Raw genomic sequence first — 25,582 nt, 5'->3', positions numbered from 1 at the left:
TAACGTAAGGATGTAAATAAAGCAACCATACCCCACCGCACCCACCGGAGCGCTGCACTTTTCACACTCTACATATCTGCATCATCAGGCCATGTCCTCTTGGAAAAGATAGAGTTGTCACAGAATGCTGGCTGGGAAGACCAAGCTGGTGCTTGCAGGTGTAGTGGGTAGGCTAAATCAGATATTGAGCTAGTTCAGGGGAAGGGGTTGGTGTGTGAATCAGGGGAACAAGACTGGAAAACCACAAATGGGGCAAACTGCTGATACAAAAGAGGCTTCAGAGGAGAAAAAAGTAAATGTTTCAGGAAAATGTCCTGGATGGCCTCATTCAGACCTGGGCATTGTGTCCGGCCCTCTAACTATCTCTGACCGGCCCACGTAGAGTATAGGCTAAATGGTAGGATAAAGGTAGATGCTAAATCCTAGTGGGCTAAAGGACCTTTGATGACGTGAACCCCAAAAATTGTGCTTTAGTAGTCACATTGGCCATGCTGGGGTCATTATGTGGCGTGACCGGAGCCCAGGGGAGTTGAGTAACACTGTGCTTTAAGTTTGATCACCTCCCCTGGGCCTTCAATAATTGTCAGTTTACTGGTACAAATGATGACTGAAATCTACAAGCTGGCATAGTTGCACGGCCCAACAGAGAGTGCACCTGAGCTATGAAAGTGCATGCACCTGCCTTCTGTTGGTGCCACGGTTATGAAGACTGGTGTTCAATACACCTGTGTTCATAAATGTGATGCTTGCTTACTGCTCCTCCCCTCTGGAGGAAGCTGGCCAATCAGAAGAGACCTGAGCAGTCTTACCTGATGCTGTTTGAAGATACAGTATGACAGTTGAAGAGGAGGGAGGGACCAGGGACAGTTGGTGAGGCGCCATCTTGTGTAGGAAGTGCTGTAAACCCAGATAAAGAAAATCTAGGAGAGAAGCCACTGCAAATGAGTAAACCCCTTCAGATATTGGAGCATGGCTGCCTGTCTAGTAAATGTACAGATAGAGTTGGAGTAGTTTGAAGAAGAGATGTAACAGTACAGCTACTGATGCTGAAACACCACTCGGGGACCTCCCATCTCTGGGTTAATACCGTTAATAAAATGAAGTCGGGCAATCAGAAGTTGTCTATTGTATATCTTGCTGCACATCTTCCCCAGTATCTTACAGTCAGAGCTGTTTTAGCGACATGAAGACCTATAAAATATTAGGCATCTGTTTTTAATGTTGAGTTATTGCGGGATGAGATTCTTTTTCTATGGACATCATTTTTGGGTGCCTATAAATTATTTACACAATTTTGTAAATTTTTTTTATATATTTTATTTTTACATAATTTATTTTATATGGGCTTTATTTATTGCTTTTTGTTAATAATTTAAACTTTTTTTTTTGTTTTGCATTTTCTTTGCTTTTTCAATAGGATACATGTATTGCTGTGAATATAGGCTGTGCAGTCTATGCAGAGGTATAGGCTGATGGCCTGTTTTATGAATCCTACCAAAGTGCATGTAGCCTTATCCAAAACGGTACACTGAATGGTATACATTTTCGATTTAACTATGGGTTATATAGTCCACAGTATGCTTTTATGGCGGCATACATGAGAGGTATACATTGGGAAATACTTCTGAAATATGCTTCCCATGAAGTGCTCAAATGCAGTGTCAACAGGGCCTTATCTGTTAGTTGTGAATTCTTGACAGCTTTCCGAGGATAATAATTAAATGTATCACAGGGTAATACAGTCTGTGTGCCACACTGTGTAAATATTAAATTGTGACATGTGACCAGAACAACCTTTGCCCATTTTTATAATCTAACCTTTGGTAGTTATTATCAGTATATAAACTGATGACTGTGACTGTTTGCGCAGACCGTCCACTCCTATTTTGCTGTACAGTGTACAGGTGAGTTTGAAAAAGTAGCACACCATACAGATGATAGTATTATCTGAATGTTATTATAGGTCTACAAGATAGATATGTCTGGAATTTATCTGTACATATGCGTATGCAAATCTTGATCTTAATCTCAACACTTCGAATTTCTAGAAGTACCCTATGTTCTGCATACCATACTGTAGTTTGCTATACTGACCATGGGTGAACTTGCAATTTAAACTTAAGTATAACTCCAAGGTACCATTTACATTTATCCTGTCTTGGACGCCCCTTACTTTACTTACTTTTAATAGTTTGTGAGATTTATTAAACTAGTAAATGAAGAAAAATCCCACAAGAATATCAATAAAATGCATATTTATTGATACTCAATAAAAACAAGAATGAGCAGATTGATATACAAATAATATAGAAAATGTGAAATGGGGAAGAGATTAATAAAAGTCTCAGAACTGGTCAAACCAGCAACCAAAGATGTGGTAAGTGGGATGGCAAACACAGGGATTAGTGACTATGTCTAAGTATACAATAAAGTCAGGCTGATAGATATAAGCGGTGCTGCAAACGGGTTACAAGCAATTAATAGTATGCACAGTGTAATAAATGAATCAGACAGCATAAACAACAGCTAGAAACACACATTAATGTTACAGACAGACATAATAGTAAACCATACATACCGACCCACTATCACAGTTCCTGGACGTGCATGGTATGGTTTACTATTATGTTTGTCTGTAACATGTAAGATACCCGAAACAAATCCTGAGAGGTCCATATCTACTGTTATCTTTCCATACTCTTTCAAAAATTGCACACTGCACAATTTTATCCAGAATAATTCTATGGGGTTTGTTGGGTTTCCATATTCAATGGGGTCAATCGTGTGATGGATCCAGCACTGTTGTTGTTTTTATTTTACGTATATGTATACCGTAACAGAAATAACCACACAGATGTGAACACAGTCTAAGACACGTAGCACTTCTAAACATTACCTATAGCCTTTTCTGAATTTTACACCTTGGGATTTAATATTAAACTTAGTCTGAGAAACAGAAAAGCTGTGCGGGATATCAGACAAGTCAAGGTTAGATAGATCTTGGTATATAAGACTATAGCCAGTTCATTTGCATTATTGCAGGCATTAAATGGTTGAACATGTAATTCTAGAATATCAAAAATACTTTATTAATGCAACAATTAATTTTGTTTTAATTTTTAACCCTTCCTGACACATGATGTAATAATATATCATGATGTTGGGCAGGGGGTATGGAGAGGGCATTAGATGATCGGTGACAGCGCCAGGTGCAGCAGTTAACCACTTAGCCACAGTCGGATTGCAAAACATAGTCACCCCTAGAACATCATAGGGAGGTGTTGATCTGTTGTCATTACAGCTGGAAGCCTATCAAAGTGAACAACCTTGCTAGGAGTTGAAAGAGAGAGAATATAATGATCAGTGGCCCTGGGGGAGGTAATCAAACATAATAAATAGTGTAACTCACCTGTCCTGGGTTTCTGATAAGGGTCTTCCATTGCCTTTTGTTCACAGTGATGTGACCTCTGTGATTGGGCTCCAGCAGTTGCTGTTATCTGCAAATTAAAGGTGACCTGTTGTTTTTATTGCAAAATCGACACTAGAAAAAAAAACCTCATAACATAATGGTACGAGGTTTTTTTTTTTTTTTCCCAAATCCACCCCTGTAGAATTCTTTCTTGCTTCCCAGTATATTGTTTGGAATGTTAAATGGTGGTAATAGTACGTACAACTTGTCCTGCAGATAAAAAAAAAAAAAGAAGACCTTATTCAACTATTTGAACAGTAAAATGTAAAAGTCATGGCTTGTGGAAGGCAGGTAGGAATAAATGAAAACTTGCCATGTTAGGAAGTTGTTAACCCCTTCCCTCTCTGCGCCGTACTATTGCGGAAATGCAGCATTTTTGCCTGCTGTGGAAATGTAGCATGAAAGAAAACGCTGCTTTTTACAGTACCAAGTGAATGAAATGCTGGCTAATCCCAGTCATACATTGCATTAAAACAACCTACCCCGGTAAGGGCTCGTTCACATCAGCGTTCATCTGTCCTTATTGCAGGTTTCCGTTTCCTGCATAAAACAGATGCAGGAGACGGAAGCCTGCAGGAGACTTTCTCACCCATTCATTTGAATGGGTGAGAAAGCTGTCCGGCCGTGAGCGGCAGTGAGCGTTTTGCGCTCTCCGCTGCGAAACCGGGTTTTATAATCCGGACACAGAGTCGGACATGCAGTACTCTGTGTCTGGATAAAAAAATCCGGTTTCGCGGCGGAGAGCCTAAAACGCTCACCGCCGCTCACGGCCGGACCCGGTCTATGGTTTCCGTCTTCTGCCATGCAGAAGACGGAAACCATAGAACGGAGACATGAACGCAGGTGTGAACCTAGCCTTAAGCTTTTGCTGTGTTTTTTTTTTTTTTTTTCTGCTTCGTTTTGTAGCTTCAATTTTCTGTGTGGAGCCTTAAAGGGGTTGTCCGGGATAACCATAAAACCCTACACTAATTTAAACACCCTCTCCCCTCCTACTTTCTAAATTACATTACACTAAATGCCTATTGGCCCATATCCTTAAGGAGGTCATATGACCACACCAGGGACATTTTCTGACATTTTCTTCCAGTGCGACTACTACTCCCCTCCCCCCATCCACACCATCATACTTACCCATATTCTTCCTGTCTAGGCTTCCTTCTCTAGGGAACGGCTCCTCCTCCTTCATTGACGTCGACACGCGCTTGCGCAATAGAGCCAGAGTCCTGGCTTAGCGTTGAAGCCGACAATACATTTGTACTGCGCAAGCTGGGAGCCTGCGCAATAGAGAAGTATGGAAGGCTACTGCACAATGCTGCGCGTTTTCCTCAGAAGGGAGATAGGAAGAAGACATGTAAAATATAATAGAGTAGAGAGGGGTGGGCTGAGTAAGTTAGAAAGGGCTAGCAGTAGGAGGAATAGCAAGGGACACAGGGAGGGGGTGTTAGGACGGGCGGGATAGTGTGAGAGCCTACAACTACCAGAATGCTTTGCAGCAGGAAGCTACACCATGTAAACAAATACAGAAGATGCTAGGCGCTACCATAGAAACTCAGAAATCACTCAAAACACTGCTAAAGTTATATGGGTGTACTTATTAACCCATTAATAACACAAACAGATTTTTTTTATTATTATTATTATTGCCCGGTAAACCCCTTTAAGCTATTTGTTTAGTTAGTAACTGTTGCTCCCTTCATTATACTTGGACACTTAGAACAAACCTCTGTTACACTAGGCTCACACTCGTGTTCGGTTCAGTCCTTCGGGTCCTCTTAGGGACCCAAAAAATGGACACCTAGCTGCTTAAAAAGCACATACATTACAATATAGTCTATAATGTGGTCAACCGGGTTTCTGCCAAAAGGAAACTAAGAACTGGTGGAGACTTGCAGGACTTTTTTCCCTGCTGATTTTATGCAGATTTGGTGGTGGAGAGATCAAATGTTAGTAGCTTATTTTTATTTTTCCCTCATTGCCCCTCATTTCCACCCATAAGAATAACAAAATAAGCCACCAAGTATTTGGCATCCCTATAAGCTAAAACAATCTGTACAATCAATGGAGATGAGTTTCTGATTTCTAGACAGGAGATATTACAGAACATACATTATACAGTGATTAAGTTGTAAAGGGAATCTTCCATAGTGCAAAGTATATTACATTACTCTATAATGATTTACACTAAAACATAGATAAATAGCATTAATCATGACAGATGTCTCTAAGAGCACTACTGGCTTTTGTCTGCAGCAGTAGCTCCAGGCAGCTGCACCCTGTCCTTGGTGGCATGTAGTCAAGTCCATTCCCCATATGTAAGATTTGCCATATGTTTAGACTCCAGATTTCTGGCTAGCACTAATTATATCTCGTTACAGTAAAGACCATACTCTTAAACCTACCAATAGGATCCCCTAAAATTTAACGTAATTGTCCGTACTGTATGACCCAGACTCCAACTGCTGGTAATTTGTCCTTTATTAGCTTTTTTTTGTACACCCTCCAACATTTATAAAGCACAACATCTCTGATTCACAAACTTCATTGTGGTCTAAATATGTCCAGAGAACAAAGAGAGCACATTGTACATATAAAGAGTTTAGTGATGCCAGGGACCAGTGGGAGTGATGTTTATACAGTGTAGGCGTCTAACATCTCAGCACTAATGTGCCAAGACAAAGTAGTAGGTGTAGGGTAGAGACTGTGAATGTAGTTTAATCTGAAAATTTTGATGATAATCTGCTCATTATCACAATCATTGGCCATGTAGTATACGGTATATCCTAGGTTGGGTTTACAATGTGCTTTTTTTTTCAACAACAAAATGTATACATTTGAATATATAAAGTGAAGGTGGATTCATTGAACAAGTTCAAAGAGGGACTGGATTCTTGAAGAGAACAATATTACGGGTTATCAATTCTAGATTTTAAGGACACATTGATCCAGGGTTTAAATACTGACTGCCAGATTGGAGTCAGGAAGCAATTTTTTTCCCCTGAAATGGGGAAATTGGCATAAGCCTCATGGGATTTTTTTGCCATCTAGATCAACACTGTAGGGAATTGTAGGGTTATAGGTTGGACTTGATGGACTGATGTCTTCATCCAACATCATCTACTGTGTAACTATGTTTTTGTGGTAGAAAGAAGTACGCAATCCTATACTTAGGCTTAAAGGCAGATTGCAGAAAACCAGCTTTTTTGGAGATGTTACTGTAGTTTTTGACCCAAAGCCAAGAATTGGTACAAAAGGAAAGGGAAATATATAGGATGCATACTTTTTCCTTACGGCTCTATCCATTCCAGGCTTTGGCTAAAAAAAAAACACAACAAAATCTGCAACAAAAAAAGCTGCTTTTCCACATCATAGGGCCTTACCATTATATATACATTATCAGGATATTTATCAAGATAAGAGATAATCCTTTAATAGTCCCACCATGGGGAAATTTCAGTGTGTTACAGCAGCATGATAATACAGTTACAGGATAATAACAGTAATATATTACAGAAGGAGACACACACATAAGCTGAGAATAGCAGATAGGAGAAAAACACTAGGAGTCATAGCAGCTAAAGAAAAAGAAGACTTCAGGATCACGTAGTGCAGTGTGATCTTCACTTGGCCTCATGTAGATTATGTAGCCTGACTGCAACTGGGAAACAGGACCTCCAATAATGCTCCTTCTCACACCTGGGGTAAAGCAGTTGGTCACTGACATTGCTGCCATGTGCCAAGATCTCATACATAGGGTGAGATTTGTTCTCCCGCATGGAGGTCACCACGGACAGTATCCTCCTCTCGCCCACCACCTGTACTGGGTCCAGGGGGCTCCCCAGGACAGCTCTGGCCCTTCTAATCAGCCTGTCAAGTCTATTTCTGTCCCTGGTTGGTATGCTACTCCCCCAGCAGGCCACACCTAAGAAGTTGGCTGATGCTACCACAGAGTTGAAAAAGGCCCTAAGAAGTGTCCTCTGTATTCCCAAGGTCCTCAGCCTCCTGAGCAAGTAGAGCCTCCTTTCTGCCCAATGTGACCCAATGTCCAATGTATTGATAACATTTGAACATTTGGGTAAAAATGGGGAACTTTGTGATTTTTAGATGAATATTGAACCCTCCTAGGGTATGTTCACATCTTCCTTTTGTCCCACCTTAGGCTAAGTTCACACTAGTGTTGAGCTCTCCGTCATTTGAGTCTGCCGGTTGACCCAAAAGATGGAGAGCTCATCCACTAAAACAGTGGATACCTGTGGGGGATTATAATGGGGTTCACTAGGTGTCCGTTGCTCTTATAACTAAAACCATCCGAGAGCTAAGTCCTTTGTGCAGAAACTCTAATGCACATGTGAAACTAACCTTAAATGATGTTGGGGGAAAAAAAGGATGGAAAAGCATGGTGATCTACACTTTCCTTTCTATGTAATTCTGTAAAAAAAAAAAAAAAAAAGTTATGTTAAACGTATATGGTTTTTTTTTTTTCCTACAATGAATCCCCATGGTGATGGATGTATCCGTCCTACGTAGCCTAAGTTAATCGTAAAAGAGGCTAAAGCTCAGGCTACAGTCACACAGTAGGGACTCTGTTCCACATTCCGCTTAAAATATGCAGATAGAAAAGTCCCGCAAGCTGAAAATCAGCAGAAAATAATTGATTAAAAGGACATTTTCATTTTGTTAATATTTTCCTGGTTATTAAAATAAAGACAAGCATACAAAAATAAAAGCAACATAAAAGTAAAGCCCCATCTGTCTTTGGAAAAAAAAAGAGTAAAAGTTATTTGAACAACCAAAAAGAAAAAAATTTTATAGCCCTCAAAACCATATTTAATGAAAATCCTGAAATGTGTCTGGTCCTGAACTTGGGAAAATGACCTGATCCTGAAGTGGTTAAGAGAAAATGTAAGCAAAAAAGGAGGCGAAATGTGTCTTTTTTTTTTCACAATTTTCATGTTTTATTTTGTTTGTTTTTTAAATATCTCAAAGCGCTAATAAATAATTTTTAAAATAGTTTTCCCTCATCCTTACAGTAATGTAATACATACAGTCCTATGAAAAAGTTTGGGCACCCCTATTAATCTTAATCATTTTTACTTCTAAATATTTTGGTGTTTGCAACAGCCATTTCAGTTTGATATATCTAATAACTGATGGACACAGTAATATTTCAGGATTGAAATGAGGTTTATTGTACTAACAGAAAATGTGCAATATGCATTAAACCAAAATTTGACCGGTGCGAAAGTATGGGCACCTCAACAGAAAAGTGACATTAATATTTAGTAGATCCTCCTTTTGCAAAGATAACAGCCTCTAGTCGCTTCCTGTAGCTTTTGATCAGTTCCTGGATGAAGGTATTTTGGACCATTCCTCTTTACAAAACAATTTAAGTTCAGTTACGTTTGATGGTCGCGAGCATGGACAGCCCGCTCTCAAATGATCTGAAAACAAAGATTGTTCAACATAGTTATTCAAGATAAGTATACAAAAAGTTTTCTCAGAGATTTAACCTGTCAGTTTCCACTGTGAGGAACATAGTAAGGAAATGGAAGGCCACAGGGACAGTTCTTGTTAAGCCCAGAATTGGCAGGCCAAGAAAAATATCAGAAAGGCAGAGAAGAAGAATGGTGAGAACAGTCAAGGACAATCCACAGACCACCTCCAAAGAGCTGCAGAATCATCTTGCTGCAGATGGTGTCACTGTGCATCAGTCAACTATACAGCGCACTTTGCACAAGGAGAAGCTGTATGGGAGAGTGATGAGAAAGAAGCCGTTTCTGCAAGCACGCCACAAACAGAGTCGCCTGAGGTATGCAAAAGCACATTTGGACAAGCCAGCTTCATTTTGGAAGAAGGTCCTGTGGACTGATGAAACAAAGATTGAGTTGTTTGGTCATACAAAAAGGCGTTATGCATGGCGTCCAAAAAAAACAGTATTCCAAGAAAAACACTTGCTACCCACTGTAAAATTTGGTGGAGGTTCCATCATGCTTTGGGGCTGTGTGGCCAATGCCGGCACCGGGAATCTTGTTAAAGTTGAGGGTCGCATGGATTCCACTCAGTATCAGCAGATTCTTGAGAATAATGTTCAAGAATCAGTGACGAAGTTGAAGTTACGCCGGGGATAGATATTTCAGCAAGACAATGATCCAAAACACCGCTCCAAATCGACTCAGGCATTCATGCAGAGGAACAATTACAATGTTCTGGAATGGCCATCCCAGTCCCCAGACCTGAATATCATTGAACATCTGTGGGATGATTTGAAGCGGGCTGTCCATGCTCGGCGACCATCAAACTTAACTGAACTTGAATTGTTTTGTAAAGAGGAATGGTCCAAAATCCCTTCATCCAGGATCCAGGAACTGATTAAAAGCTACAGGAAGCGACTAGAGGCAAAAGGAGGATCTACTAAATATTAATGTCACTTTTCTGTTGAGGTGCCCATACTTTCGCACCGGTCAAATTTTGGTTTAATGCATATTGTACATTTTCTGTTAGTACAATAAACCTCATTTCAATCCTGAAATATTACTGTGTCCATCAGTTATTAGGGCTAGTTCACACGTGAACTGCCCAGGCGGGTTTTGACACAGAGAGAGACGCGGCGAGCCGCGTCTCTCTCTTGTTAAAACCCGCCCGCCGCGACCATCGCTGTCGCGGCTTAACCCTCTGCTGTCGGCTCAAATGAATGAGCCGACATAGGAGGGAGCTGCCGGGGGCGGAAGCCGCGCAGCTGAGCCTGCGCGGCTTTTGCCTGAAGAAAGGACATGTCCTTTCTTTTCTCCGCTAGCAGCAGCTCGCCGCTAGCGGAGAACAGAAGCCCGGCGGTCTCCATAGACCACCATTATAAGGGGAGGTTTTGGACGCAAAATCCGCTGTCAAAAACCTCCCCTTATACTCACGTGTGAACTAGCCCTTAGATATATCAAACTGAAATGGCTGTTGCAAACACCAAAATATTTAGAACTAAAAATGATTAAGATTAATAGGGCTGCCCAAACTTTTTCATAGGACTGTAGGTTACACATATTGTTGTGTTCTTGGGGGTGGGGCTAGGTCTGTGATGTGGGCATGGTAGTGGCAATATATTTTTTTGTATTTTTTTTATACATATATATATATTTTTTTATTTACTTTCTAAATATTGTGCCTCCCTCCATAAGGTCATAATAGTCCTTTGGGGGGCATTTTAACCTAACTTTCTGCTGATTTTCTACATAAATATTAACAATATATTTTATTTATATAGCATCAACATATTCTGAAGCACTTTACAAATCATAGGGTTTAAGTACAGACAAAATGAGACATTACAGAGTAATAAATGTTGTTGCACTATGGGTTTGAGGGCCCTGCTGACAACAGCTTAAAATCTATGAGATGGGGGGGGGGGGGGGGGGTGACACAAAATGTAGCAGGGGTGAAATAGGAAGTAGCATTGCTTATACAGTGGACCAGCCATTTTTAGAATAAAGGTTATTTTAATTATTAAACTGATTATCCAGTATAGAGCGTTTCAGAGAAGTGCTGCAACTTGGGAGAAGGGAGGAATTATAGGGAGATGAAACATTATGGAGAGCTTTGTGGATGAGGGTGATAAGTTTTTATTGTATTCTATAGTGAATATAGAGGGGAGAGTTTAGCAAGGGAAATACCGATTAGGGGGTGTTAGGCACCTAGTGCAATAATAATGGACAGTTAGTCCCAAGCAACCAGAATCCCCCGCACACCGAGGCAAAACAGCACTGAGTGTCCAACGCTCTCCAAACCAGATTGTAACCAGGCCCCAGAGGTCTTCGCCAGAGCTCTTGATGGTGGAGTTGTACTTGGTAAATTCTGGGGCCCAGAACCGCAGCCACCCAGAGAGCGTCACACACACGGCGCACCCCAAGTTACAGTGGAACTAGAAAACCTGAAAACCACTGACCTAGTGGGGGAAGTAACTGGAGAAGCTGATCAGCAGAGTTGAGTGCAGTAATGGATGATCGCCAGGAGATGGCAGAAGCACTTCAGGGGAGTCCTACAGACCGGGTCGGTACACAAGAGGTCATGCAGTATCTAGGGGTAGTCAGGATGTAGTCATACATGCTGGGTCGGTACACAGGAGGTCACGAGGTAACAAAAGGGTGCAGCAGAAGAGTAGTCAGAAGAGCCAGATGATACACTGGAGGTCACAAGATATCCAAATCAGAGGTCAAGGAGAGGTTGTCTTTAGACAGATCGGGGTCATCCACTGGAGGTCATGAGGTATCCGAATCATAGGACAAGGAGAGGTGGTCTAGGAGGCAAGCAGGGTCATACACAGAGGCCGAAAACAGGAACAACACAGGAAGGCAGGGAAAAGGCAGACTGGTAGGAGTGGAGGTGCAGGAGAGCTGATTCCCAGAAGAACCTGAATAACCAGTAGTAGGTCAGAGCCAGAATGAGGCCTAAATAGCCTCCAGCCCACCGCTGACCCCCTTGACCCCGGAAGTATCGTTCTGGTCCCAGGAGGAGACCGGAATCCCCGTAGATTATTGCAGAGGTTTCACCTCTCCTCCAGGGACCAGCACAGAAAACAGAGTGGGCCGGCAGCCTCCGTGTAGATGGTGGAAACAGCAGTAGCTCAATCTTTGAGAGATTCAACTTCAGATAAAGCAAAGACATGATATTAGAGACAGCAGAAAGACAGTCACTGGTGTTCTATAGTAGTGCGGGGGTGATGTCATGAGAAGATGTGTATAGCTGGATGTCATCAGCATAAAGATGGCACTGGAAGCCAAATTTGCTGATGGTTTGTCCAATAGGTACTGAGTAGAGAGAAAAGGAGGGAGCCTAGGACTAAGCCCTGAGGAACCCCAACTGCAAGGGAAAGAAACAAAGCCTGCAAATGATACAGTACCCTGAAAGTGCAGTCTGAGAGATACGAGAAGAAACAAAAGAGTATAGTGTCACCAGCCTGTCACCTGCTGGTATCTGTGAGTATACAAATACTAAGTGCGTGGAGCACAGGGGTCAGGTTCTGAGGAATAGACTAGGAAGGATAGCTTAGCACAACAAATGTTAATGTAGTGTGAGGAAATGTAGAACAATGTGAACAGGTCATGATAAGTCTGCCTGAACAGATAAGACTTTAGGGCATGTTTGAAGCTACTGTAAATGGGTATTAATCTGATTGTCTAGGGTAAAGGGTTCTAGAGTACCAGTGCAGCTCAAGAAAAGTCTTGGAGGTGGAAGTGGAAGGTTCAGATAACAGTATGCAAGTCTAAGGTCATTGGCAGAACACAGAGGATGGTTAGGGTTGTAGACAGTGATGAGGGAGGGTATGCAGGGAAGTGCAGAGCTATGGATGGATCTCTGGGTGAGTGTCTAAGAGGTGCTGGGTGTTAATGGTACTTACATTTCTATATGTATAATGGATTGGTGTGTTCTGTGAAGGAGAGAAAGTATTCATGGTAAGGACTGATTCACATGTGAGTGAATGTGAAGAGCAGTGTGATGGCCATTATAAAACCCATGAATGTCTCTTGGTCTGTTCACACGGCTCACAAAGATAGAGCATCTCAGTTATATTGATGACCATAAAAAATAGTCTGTCAAAAAAATGGACATGTAAATAGGCACATTCACCACACTGGTTATCTTTATTACTAAGGTCCACACCAATTCTTAGCAACTCCATGTAATACTTTTGCGAAGGGCAGTATGGGTGACGGAACTGTTCTTACTATCTCCCCTGCAGTTGCTCTGTCTCTCTAACATCACCAACTCCTCAGTCACTTAGGCTGCTGCTCAGTTCAGTAGAATGGAGTCTGTCTTGTGACCAAGAGTTACAGAGGCTGCAGGGGAGACGGAATAACAAGAGTCCCAGTCTCCCTATGGAGCCCTCTGAAACAGGCCTCTGGATGAATAAGGCATACGTAATAAAGCTTAACAAGTGCTGGGAATGTAGTGGTAAGCTTTACTTCCCCAGGATATCCCCTTTTAAGCCCCACAGAGCCTACTGAGGGGTTGCATGGCACAGCCAATCTCCATTTTACACCGCCCTCTTTAGCCCTATACTAAGTGTAACACTGTATCCATTTGCCCAGACTGTTCCTTTACAGCTGGACTGTAAGTATAGTGTCACTCACTGCATGTGAAGCGTGTTTGGCAAGAATTGGTTAACAGAGACCTTTTCTTAGCAGGGACGATTTTATTGGTTGCTTGGTCTGTCACACTTCTTTCTACAGCCAATATCTTCCTCTGGAGACAGAATGTAACTGGTAACTTTACACCAACACCTCCCCTGTTGACTGTTGAAGGAACATGAATAAATAAGTAAGTAAATCAGCGTCTGCTACATTTTTTGTTTTTATGTTGTTTACTATGTAGTATTGTGAACGCACTTCCTAACAAGCCAGTTAACTAACATGTAATAGTGTTTGTGCTGTGCTGAGTGGTGTAGGAAAATGTTTGTAGTTAGCACATAGCTAATCTGACTAGTTTAAGCTACTTTGATAGCAAGACTTTAGTACCATTGTGAAGCCTGTAAGTAGCTATTCTGCAAGTTCAGCCTTCATACACTCAGCACGTAAGTTCTCTTTTCTTATGGCTTTTCTGTGGGTTCTCCAGTTTCCTCCTACTTTCAGGAACATGTTCAGATTAAGTGACTTCTTTTGTACTTGGGGTTTTCCCATCTTAGGCTCCGACCCCATGCCATTTCCCCGTGGAGTTTTCAGATATGATGCTACATAATAGTAGAGTTGTCCCTGTCCCAACTTTTTTGAGATGATGTAGTTTTTTTCAAATGAAATAGAAAAATGTCTAACTTTGAACTTCTGATATTTGGAAACAGTCAATATGGGTTTTTTTTTATTGTAAGAGAAGAAATACAAATCTGTTATCTTCTGCTTTTGTACGTCTATTTTTTTATGATAGTTTTTTTTTTCTGTGTTTTATTTAGCATATCACACTAAGAGCTCGTTCACACGTGAGCCCAGGGGAGGTTTTTGACAGCGGATTTCGCGTCAAAAACCTCCCCTTACAATGGTGGTCTATGCAGACTGCCAGGCTTCTTTTTTCCGCTAGCGGCGGGCTGCTGCTAGCGGAGAAAAGAAGCGACCTGCCCTATCTTCAAGCGGAAGCCGCGCGGGTTGAGCCGCACGGCTTCCGCTCCCGGCAGCACCCTCCTATGTCGGCTCATTCATTTGAGCTGACAGCGGAGGGGAAAGCCGCGACCGCGATGGTCGTGGCAGGCGGGTTTTGACCAGAGAGAGACGTGGCTCTCTCAGTGTCAAAACCCGCGCGGGCAGTTCACGTGTGAACTAGCCCTTACTGTCTGGTTACATTAATATAGAAAATAATACTGTTATCAGTGTGTCGCACATACAAAGCTCTAGAAATACCAGGTTACACTAGGTTCACACTAGTGCTTGGCCTTTCCATTGTTTGAAGGACAAGAACAATGGATAGGAGTTCACACAGAGTTTTTTGGTCAGGATTTTGAGGCCGAATTCGCCTCAAAATCCTGACCAAAAGGATGGCTCCCATTGAGGTCTGTATTTCTCTGAGCTATTTGTTCCGGCTCCCGGAAAAAAGAACGGACATGCTCATTCTTCAGGCCGATTTGCAAGGCGAATCAGCTTGAAGACAATCCCTCCTCCTGACTAGGCCCATTCATTGGGCCTAATCCGGAGCGGAGTGCGAGACTGGATGCTGGTGCACTTCACTGGCACCCAGTCGCGGCTACCTGTTTTTTGGTCCAGAAACTGAGGAAGCCTCCACCTCAGTTTCCGGACCAAAAAACCCCATGTGCACTCAGCTTGACAGCGGTCACATGTGGTGTCTGGACTTTAAAATTGAAACCGCTGGACTAAAAAATAAGACTTGCAGGACTTTGTCGTCTGCTGATTTTCAATACACACTGCGACAGAATCTCCAAAAGGCGACTCCAACACAAATGTGAATGTAGCCTTATATTACAATGTTCAGTGTTTATGCTTGGGGACTACAAATGCCTATAATCACTCCAAAGCAGTGATTTTTTAGCTAGTAAAGAACCTTCATAAGAAAAAGCTCAACAGAGTTTTCCTTGCAAAGAGGTTTCCAATCGTAGACATTTATGGCATATCACATCATGGCATCATTTATGGCATAGCCCATCAGGAGAAAAGGGGTCCCTAAGTCCACCTGGAGAGCAGAGTTTCCACCAGTCTCTAAATTACTAAATTCTGTAAAAAATTGGACACTTTTTCCAGTGTACAGCTAAGACCCCACATTGCGAACACAGCTAGAAAATGCTTTATTCATTACGTGTTTGCTGTGTTTTTTTTGCTTTTAAAATCTGTAAGGAAAACACGAGCATTTCTGCAGATAAAATTGATCTCGTAGCTTTTCCGCAGCTCTTTTTTTTTTACCTGCAATGTGTGGATGGGATTAACCCAAATCTTATTCACTTTGCTGGTACATGTACAGATTATTATGATTTTTTTGTAATATTATGGTAATTATCATCATTTTAATATAATTTTTTTGTAATATTATGGTAATTATCATCATTTTAATGGTCACAGTAATTGTTGCTAATATAGTTGTTTTAGTATTCTACCTCATCATTTTAATTTCCACATGGGTGCAGCAACACTTTACCTGGCAGAATAAGGGGACATAAGTTTTCCCAATAATTGGAGAGACCAACTCTTCAGACATTTATGGCATATGTATTCATTAACGTTAAAGAGGTTATCTCATGCCTATCCCTGTCGGTATTGAGGCATATACATTTCAGAAAGAGGGGAGCTTTGGTGATTAGTTGACCATTGCAGCAGCTACAATTGAAGCAAATTACGGTTAATGCAATGCAATACTAAAGTACTGTGTAACAGCTATGTTAAATCAGTTGAATTAAACACTAAAGTCACCATACAAGTAAGACTAGGTTCACACTAGCACTTGGTTTCCGTCCTTCACATATGGACCCGAAGATTGGAATCCATGTCCACTTTAAAAAGCGGGTTATATGGGGTCTGCCCGGTTTCCACTGACTTTAGGGTCTATTCACATGGAGGAAAATGGTGAGGAATTTGGTGTGGAATTTCACCGCTGAAAAAAAAGCCTCCCATTGACTTCAATGGGTTTTTTAAAAAGTTTTAATTATTTACTCAAGTCTGGACTAGATTAAAGAAAATGAATAATGATGAAGACCTATCACTGTGGCATTCAGGTCTTACTCAGACAAACTTGTTTATACAGTATACAGATTTATACCTGTATTTGGCAAGGTCACAGCATTTTACATAATAAATACCTATGCCACACCTTATACCATTTATAAATGACAGGTTACTAGACATGTATACTAATGGGTTGCATTGGTTATTATATATTTATGCCTGTGAATAAGCTAAATTCAGTAATAAACACATAAACTGACATTTTCAGATGTAATAAAATTGATATTCCTACATACACTTCTAACAAAATCAGCCAAAGGAGACGTCATATGAGGTTTAGTAATGCAGATGTATACATAGTTTTTTTTTTCTATTTAATCTTTTCAGACAAATTAGTCTCATTTGACTGTAATTCTGGACCAATATGTAATAAGCTGTCATTATAAATGTGGCTGCTTTTTGCCTGAAAAATCCCTCTAGGTGTCTCCCTTCCAGCTAATTCACAGTTGATTCCTCTGTTACTAGGGAAAAATGCACAAGCAGTTTTATTAAGATGGCAGTAGCAGCTGTAGAAGCTAAGTGAAAGGAACTTTACAAGCAAATATTAGCTGATATGCAGGCTGCTGCTGTTGTCCCCCCTCCCCAGTTTGCCCCTCTCCCCCCTCCTCAAGCGCCCGGTCCTGAACAAATGTCAGAAAAGAATGGAAAGAAATGATTGAGCAAGTTTGATTTCAACATACCCAATTCTTTGTGTCTGTAGGTGGCTTATTCCACACTCCTCACTAGGAGTGTTGGGAGTAATAGATATCATCTGCATAGCTATCTGGTACTAGCCATGCATATTAGATAGCTGTAAGCTGAACAGTTATTCCTCCCAACGCCCTATACACATGAACGCTTCATCGATCGTGTATGTGATGTGAATAGGGAGGGATGAGAAAGTCACTACAGACACCTGCCAGAGGATTGAGCATGTTGAAATCAAGCTTCTAAATCAGAGGTCCTCAATTACTTTTAGTAAAGGTCGATTGAATACATTCCGCCATCAAGGTCCGAGCTGGACAGCACTAGCATCTAGTAGTAATGGTATTTTTCTGACATAAAGATGCACACGGCTGTAAAAGAAATCCCAGGTTTAGACAGAAAGAAATATTATTTACTAGCTATACCCGCGACTTCGTCCGCGTCCCCCTGACCTTTGCGCGAACCACCTGCAGCGCAGGCCGTGGTCCCCCACGCCCCTTTCCTTGCGCCCGGCACAGGCTCCTCCCACACCAGCGGGACCCCCGGCTGCTGGCCCCCCCAGCCCCCCTCTTACCCCACTCCTGTGGACTCGGCCAGCTCCCTCTCCAACCGCCCCAGCTCCCCCCTAGCTCCTTCTCCAACCCCCCAGCTCCTTCTCCAACCCCCCCAGCTCCTTCACCAACCCCCCTCCCCCAGCTCCTTCACCAACCCCCCCCCAGCTCCTTCACCAACCCCCCCCAGCTTCTTCTCCAACCCACCAGCTTCTTCTCCGACACCCTCCCCCCCAGCTCCGTCTCTGCCCCCCGCCAACCCTAGCTCCGTCTCCGACCCCCCCCCCCCTCCAGCTCCGTCTACAGTTACCATGCCGAGGCTGCGGAGGTGTGCGGCCAACACATTAGCCGGCTTGTGTGCGGAGTGTTGTGTGTACTTCCGTCCGCACAGTAGCTGGGTACGTGCGGCTGCCCGGCTTAGGGCTGCCAGCTCTGCTGCTTCATTCGCCAGCCAGAGGAGATGTGCGTGCGTCTGCATTCATGGCAGGGCCGAGAGTAGAGCTGGGGACAACTTTGGACGGGTGCGGTGGCGATTTGGGGTGAGTGACCCACTTTTAAAGTAGCCTATGTATCCTTCCTCGGCAATATGTAGCGGTGGGTGAAATTTCAGAAAAAAAGTCCAGCCGTTTTAGCGTGATTGAGGAACAAACATCCAAACTCACAAACAACCAAACACACAAACTTTCATTTATAATATTTTGTGGCATTATGTTGTGTGGGGAACAACTAATGTGGTATTGTACTGTGTGTGGGCCCTAAGTAACATTATACTATGGGTGGGGGCATTAAAAGGAGCATACTGTGGGTGGGGGCACTAAGGACTCGTTCACATCTGCGCCCGGGACTCCGTTCTTCAGGTTTCCGTTTCCTGCACAAAACTGGGCAGGAGACGGAAATCTGCCGGCATCTTTCAAACCCATTCAAATGAAAACTGTCCAGCCGTGAGCGCCGGTGAGCGTTTTATGCTGTCCGCACACAGAGTTGGACATGCAGCGGAGAGCATAAAACGCTCACCGGCGCTCACGGACGGACTCTGCTTGACAGGTTTCTGCATGCAGAAGACAGAAACCTGATAACGGAGTCCAGACGCTGGTGTGAACCCAGCGTAAGAAGTATTATTTTGTGGGTGGGGGTACTAAGATGCATTATACTGTGTGTGTGTGTGGGCATTAACGTGCTTCTATCATTGGAATTTTACATTTTTAACTAAACCTATCTTCATGTAGCCTTTAGAAAGGCTATTGTAGACATACCTTTTGTTTTGTGATTGATGCAGCCATTTTCAAGAAAAAATTATTATCTTCTTATGCAAATCAGTCTTCTTGAAGCACAGTGGGAGGGTTGCAGAAGAGAAGGAAAAGGGCAGAGCTCAGGAGTTGAAAACAGAATTTTAATGGACCTTTTCCATAATAATTTTATCCCATACCCACTTGTGCATCGGCTACAAGTGAATTCCCAATGGTTATCAATACCTAAGGATACACCTTCATAACCAATTTATTTTTATTGTTCCAAAGCATCTAAATGAAAAACATATCAATAATGACTGTTGTTATGTTAGGCTGCCTTCACACGGAGTTTACGATCCGCTCATTCTAACTCGTAAACTCGTTCAGAGTGAGCGGCGTAAAACAGATCCCATTGACTTCAATGGGTGCCGGCTTACGCACGCTACCCATTGAAATCAATGGGAGGCTTTTTTACCTATTGCTTTCAATGTGATACGCGCGAGTTTACGAGTCAGAATGAGCGGAGCGTAAACTCCGTGTGAAGGCAGCCTTACTTTAGAGACATATAGGTTTACATAGGAGCTATACAAAGAATACAATAGTGAATTCTACTAAGACTATTTACAAAATCCCCCAAATCCCTCCAGTTTTCATTTTAGATGCACTGGGACAAAAAGTGGTTGTGAAGATGGACCTTTAGTTGTGCCCCAGCTGCAAAGACCCATACCAGTCCTGAGACTCAAGAGGTTACAGTGTCTCAGGAAAAAGTCATGAAGACGAGATAGCCTTGCAGTGCTGGAGTCCTGGGTTCAAATCCTACCAAGGACAACATCTGCAAGAAGTTTGTATGTTCTCCCCGTGTTTGTGTGGGTTTACTCCCACACTCCAAAGACATACTGATGGGGGGGGGGGGGGAGGATGCTCTAGCAGATGTAACACACCACAAGTGCACTGAACAGTTTATCTACATGTGGATTAAAAGTTGATTTTCTGAGCAGCGAGGGCACTCACTAACAGTTCCTACTACAACTCACTTTATGTTTGTAGTTCCTTTATCATTTGCATGTATACCAGGAGTCAGGATCTGATTCACTGTTGCATTAGGGTGGAGGAATGTGGATTTCCCTGTTATAAATAATTAATCTTATACAACATCCAGTGATAGAGTTTCACAGCAAAGCATCCAAACCTAGTGGAGAGTGAAGTAAGTGATTTATTATTACCTTGTGAACTATAAACGAGACATCATGGGCAGTATGCTTGTCATTTTCAGTGTACCGTATCCTTTGTGTCCAGTGAATGCTTGTCTTGTTCTTAGACAGTATTTGTAGGATTATGCAATAGCTTGCTCAGTTTATTGATTTAGAAGCTGTGGCCACAGTCCCTTCCCAGGCAGTAATGTATGGCAGGTCTTCATTATTTGTACCTAAGTGGATTTTCTCTCTGTGCTCAATTTTTTTGTTCTTACTTTGCATGGTATACAGTTAAAATGTGAACAGTGATTTAGAATTTACAAATACAGCACAATAATAAAATATGGCATAAAATAAGAATACATACAAGAATATAGTTTGAGTTGTCAATTGAATACTTCATATATACTTATTACTACTGTTATGCCCCTCTCATCCATTTACAGTACAGAACACTTACGGTGGTAAACAACATATCTTAGTTATGCGTGTAACTTTTATACTGTGGATTTGGAGAAAAATAACCTTTAAATGAATAGAAAGTTCAGTTGGTGCACTGGGTGCATACATTCAACACATGGCTTGTTTGCAATTCAGTCACATTGAAGTTAATGGGGATGAACTACATTGCAAAACTCAGCTATTATGCAATGTACAGTGCTGTACTAGGTAGGCAGTCAAGAGGCCACAGCATGCATCTGAATGATGCCTCATAAAACAGCTGATGTCAGCTGACCTTCAGTGATCTGATATTGATGACCTATTCCTAAGTATAGATCATTAATATCATAATCCTAAAAAAAACCTTTTTAAGTTAAGGCCCCACATAGTGAAACGCAGCTAAAAATGCAGAAAAAAAAACACTGCAAAAATGTGTTGCCTGTTTTTTTTTCCTAAAGTGTTTTTCATTGAGATTTTCCTGGGGTTTTTTCTCAGAATTTTTTTCATTGTCTTTTAGGTAGGGGCCAGAAATGCCGCAATTCATCTGCGCCAGAAACACCTTGGGAAAAATTGCGGCGTTATACAGTAACAGCAAAGTAGTTGGGATTCATGCGAATCCTATGCCCACTTTGCGTTAAAATCCGCAGCACGAACATGCTGTAATTTCCAAAACCGGCGCAGTTTTGGAAATCGCAGCATATTATTTACCGTATATCTACTGAAACGCAGGCGGCTTTCCCGTAGATATAATTGTAATAGAAAGTCATAGGAGGAAAACTAGCACGCCGTTTCCGGCCCATGGTGCCATAGCCTTAGGGGGCATTCACACGGAGTAACGCTGGCACAATAACTTGCGTAAGAATCAGCGCTGCAAAACGGAATCCTATTGAGTTCAATGGGTTCCGTTTAACACGTGTAACACATTGAAATCAATGGGAGGCTTTTTAACCCATTGATTTCAATGTGTTACGGGCGTTAAACAGAACCCATTGTACTCAATCGGATTCTGTTTTGCAGCGCTGATTCTTACGCGAGTTATCATGCCAGCGCCACGTTACTCTCTGTGAATGCCCCCTAAGGCCGTATCCGCAGCACTAAAACGCTGCGGGAAGAACTGCTGCGTGAACACAATGCGGTTCTTTTCGCAGTGCTTTTAGGTGAAAGTTCACTGAGTTTTCCTCTGCGAACTTTCTTTTAACATTATATCTATGGGAAAGCCGCGTTTCCGTAGATATAATTCACATGCTGCGATTTGTAAAGCTGCAACGGCTTTGCAAATCGCAGCATGTCCGCGCTGCGATCTTTTCCGCAAAGTTGTGATGGGTTTCGCATCCACTTTGCCTGCACTGTACAATGCCGCGATTTTTTCCCCAGTGTCGGGCAAATCACTGTGTTTCCAGTCCGTGGGGCCCCAGCCTTATTGTGTTTTTACTGTGTTTTTCCGCTGCGTTTTTTTTTTTCTTCCCCTATTACTTATATAGGGAAAACACTTGCAATTCTGCAGCTAATTTTAACATACTGCATTTTTCAAAACACAGCTTTTCCGCAGCTTTTCTTTTCCCCACAGTGTTTGGATGAAATTAAACAAAATCTCGTACAGTTTGACAGTACTGTAATACAGAGCAGCCAAAATACACTGCACTTCCGCTCCATGGGGCCTTAGACTTAATGTATATACGGTACTTTTAGTGGTACATGCAGTTACAGTTTGCACTTAGTCTGACTGTAATGCTCTGCACTTGCTGGCATACATTGTTTCCTTGCAGATCTAGCCAACTGGCTACCTCTATGTGTGCTCCTGTTTCTTTTCTTTTTTTCTTTTTTTTAACTGTAATCTTTATTAAGCTTTCACAAAAAGTTATATAACAAGAAAAGAAACCACAACATGTGGTAAAATGAGCATGGAAAGAACAATATAATCCTAAATACTAAAAAAACAAAGAAAAAAGAAAAGACACAGGACTGGACAAAGGAAAGAGGGGGGAGAGAAAAGCCGGAAAAGCGGGATCGGACGGTTCAGACAAAGTCAAAAACCGTGCGTAGTGCAGTAGGTGTCCCAGTGTGACCAAATAGAGCTAAAAGCCTCAACTATGTGGTTCAATGTAGCAGTCAGATATCCAAGGCTGCGAGTACCATTCATGCGGGTGATCAATTCAGACCTTGTGGGGGAAGGACATCTCTCCAGTGTCGGTCCATAGCCTTCTGCCTGTTATAGTTTTATTGCACTTTGTAATTTACTTTATTAAGGAAAAGTCAGATCTGCACAATAGAAGTCTACGGAAAGTAGAGCGGGATGGAAAGGAGAGCTCCTGAAGCTCCTGAGTGACATCAGCAACATATAGAGACTCAGCTCAGTTTTATATACCACTAGAAAGCCGACAGTGCACTGAATTCAGCGCACTGTTGGCTTTCCCATTGTGTGCCCCAGGGAAGAGCTATCAGTGCCGTTACCGATAGCTCTTCACTGTCAGAAGGGCGTTCCTGACAATCTAGCTGGGAACTCCCCTCCTAACAGTACTGTATGCAGCGCTATACTGTGAGGGGGCATTCCTTATTGCCCAGCAATGATGCTGTACTGTCAGGAGGAGAGTTCCCAGCTAGACTGTCAGGAACTCTCTGAAATAGAAGAGTTATCGGTAAATGCAGCAATAGTTCTTCCACCGGGGCACATAACGGGATAGCGATATATAAAACCACGTGCCTGAAGACATGAAACACAGTCACTTTTTCGAAGTATATTGGAAAGTTTGTTCCCTTCATCTGCTCTATTTGTTTATAAAAAAAAAAAAAAAAAAAAGTTTACTTAGGCCCCGTTAACATGGGGAGCGGATTTTGATCCTGAGAGTGACGCGGGAAGCCGCATCACAATAAGGCCACAATGCGCCTGCCACGACTGTCGTGGCTTCCAACAGTCACGGCTTCCCCCTCCGGAGTAGGCTTAAATGAATGGGCCTAGGCCGGAGGGTGCTGCTGTGAGGCGGACACCGAGGCTGAATCAGCCATGTAGTCCGCCTGAAGAAAGGGCAGTTTGCTTCTTTTTTCCGTGAGTGGCATTTTGCTGGTGGTCTACATAGACCTCCATTGTGAGGGGGCGAATTATGACGTGGATTCAGTGCCATAATCCGCCTCCTCTTGTCCCGTGTGAACAAGCCCTTACACTTTAAACTTTATTGTTACACTGGTAAAATGCAGGATATCTAAGAGAAATTAGAATTAAAATCTACACAATAAGTAAGGGTGAATTCACACTACGTAAACGGCAGCTTATTCTGAACGTAAAACACGTACAGAATCAGCGGCGTATAAAGCAGTTCCATTCATTTCTATGGGAGCCGGCATACAAGCGCACCCCATAGAAATGAATGGGCTGCTTTTTTCACTACGAGTACTCCCATTGAAGTGAATGGGATGTGCTGGCGTGTACGCTCCGGCATGAGCAGAGCTTACCGTACACTCCGCCACTTCCCAGTCACTTCAATAGGAGTTTTCGTAGTAAAAAAAGCAGCTCATTTATTTCTATGGGGACCGCACATATGCCGGCTCCCATAGAAATGAATGGAACTGCTTTATACGCCGCCGTGTACGTAGTGTGAACTCACCCTAAAAGTGCCAAAGTGTTCCAGTAATTTCTTCCACACCCACTAAACAGAGTTCATGTGGGGAACATACACATGGGAATTTCCCATGTACGTGTTCATCTACGTATGCAAAGTGAGCATGCAAGTTAAAACAAGATCTCTGCCAAAAAAAATAATGAAATATATCTTGGGTATGACAAGTAAAAGAAAAGTACTCCTTAAAGGGAGTCTGCCGCCAGGTTGAAGGATATTAAGCCAGCAAAACAGATAGATCAGGCTCATTGATCGTATTGCCTTTTTCCTGATGAAAATTTGTGCCTCTGTTGCCATGGTATTCATTATTTTTCACAATATGTAATTGAGCAATCTGGAGCACCAAGAGTGGTTATTGCTCTGAACTGCCCTAATACACGCTCCTCACTCCATACCTTCTTTGAGTGACAGAGCCATGACGCTATGCTGTGTTCTCTCATTTGCTTTAGCATATGTCAGTGCTTCTAAAGATTAGGCCAAAAAAATCACATAGCAAACATAAAGGCAATGATTTCAATGTTGCACGTTACTTGGAAGTAGTTGTCAGTTGTTGCAGGACTTTACAGCAGGTGATAGCAATTACATGGCAGCTCCACAGTGGTTTCATAGCATGTAGGCAGCGCCGCACCTCCCATGAGGCGACCTGAAGCGAGCGCTTCAGGCGGCACTATGTCAGGACCCCAGGGAGGGCGGCATTTTTGATTACCTAAGCCAGTCCAGGACATGCTGTCTTGGACTGGCTTAGCACCGAGTGGTGGTTTGGGGAGGCCACTGGAGCAGCACTGCTCCAGCAGCTTCCCCTCACGCTCAGGCAGAGAGCAGGTCATCTCCGTGCCTGCTCTCTGCCTGCGAACGGCGCTAAACCCCGCCCCCTTCACCTCACCACGCCCCCTTCACCTCACCACTCGGCCACGCCCCTTCACTCCGCCCCCTCCCCCGGGGGGCGGCTTTCTGTAGTTCTCCTTGGGCGGCAAAAGGGTAGGTTCACCCCTGCATGTAGGTAATGGGTTCTTAACCAGTTCCGGACTGCCCATAGACTATATATGTCCAGGTGGTCTACCTCTACCCCTCAAGGATATAAATATATAAATTCTTGCTAGGTTGGCCTACTGCACAAGATAGTGCGGCTTTAGAAAAGGGATGCCAGCTGTTACTATAGCCAAATATCCCGATTATTGTGTACACAGGTCTCAATGAGGACCCAGATCAGT

The 25,582-nt window shown here is 42.7% G+C and overlaps 1 protein-coding gene across 3 annotated transcripts in view; it reads left to right on the top strand.

The window, feature by feature from the left end:
* Positions 1 to 1,882: 1,882 nt before the first annotated feature.
* The window catches only part of DAO (D-amino acid oxidase), a 43,973-nt gene continuing 20,273 nt past the window's right edge, over positions 1,883 to 25,582 (top strand). The window contains exon 1 of one of the 3 annotated variants that reach the window (XM_075276617.1): positions 1,883 to 1,904. The gene's annotated coding sequence lies outside the window, so the exon portion shown is untranslated. Of the gene's footprint in view, positions 1,905 to 13,664; positions 13,769 to 25,582 lie in introns of those variants that run through there. The other 2 variants (XM_075276615.1, XM_075276616.1) reach the window with 2 other exon arrangements.

Source organism: Leptodactylus fuscus, chromosome 1 (genome assembly GCF_031893055.1).
Source record: "Leptodactylus fuscus isolate aLepFus1 chromosome 1, aLepFus1.hap2, whole genome shotgun sequence".
NCBI classification, from domain to species: domain Eukaryota; kingdom Metazoa; phylum Chordata; class Amphibia; order Anura; family Leptodactylidae; genus Leptodactylus; species Leptodactylus fuscus.
This window is presented reverse-complemented; position numbering and strand designations above follow the sequence as displayed.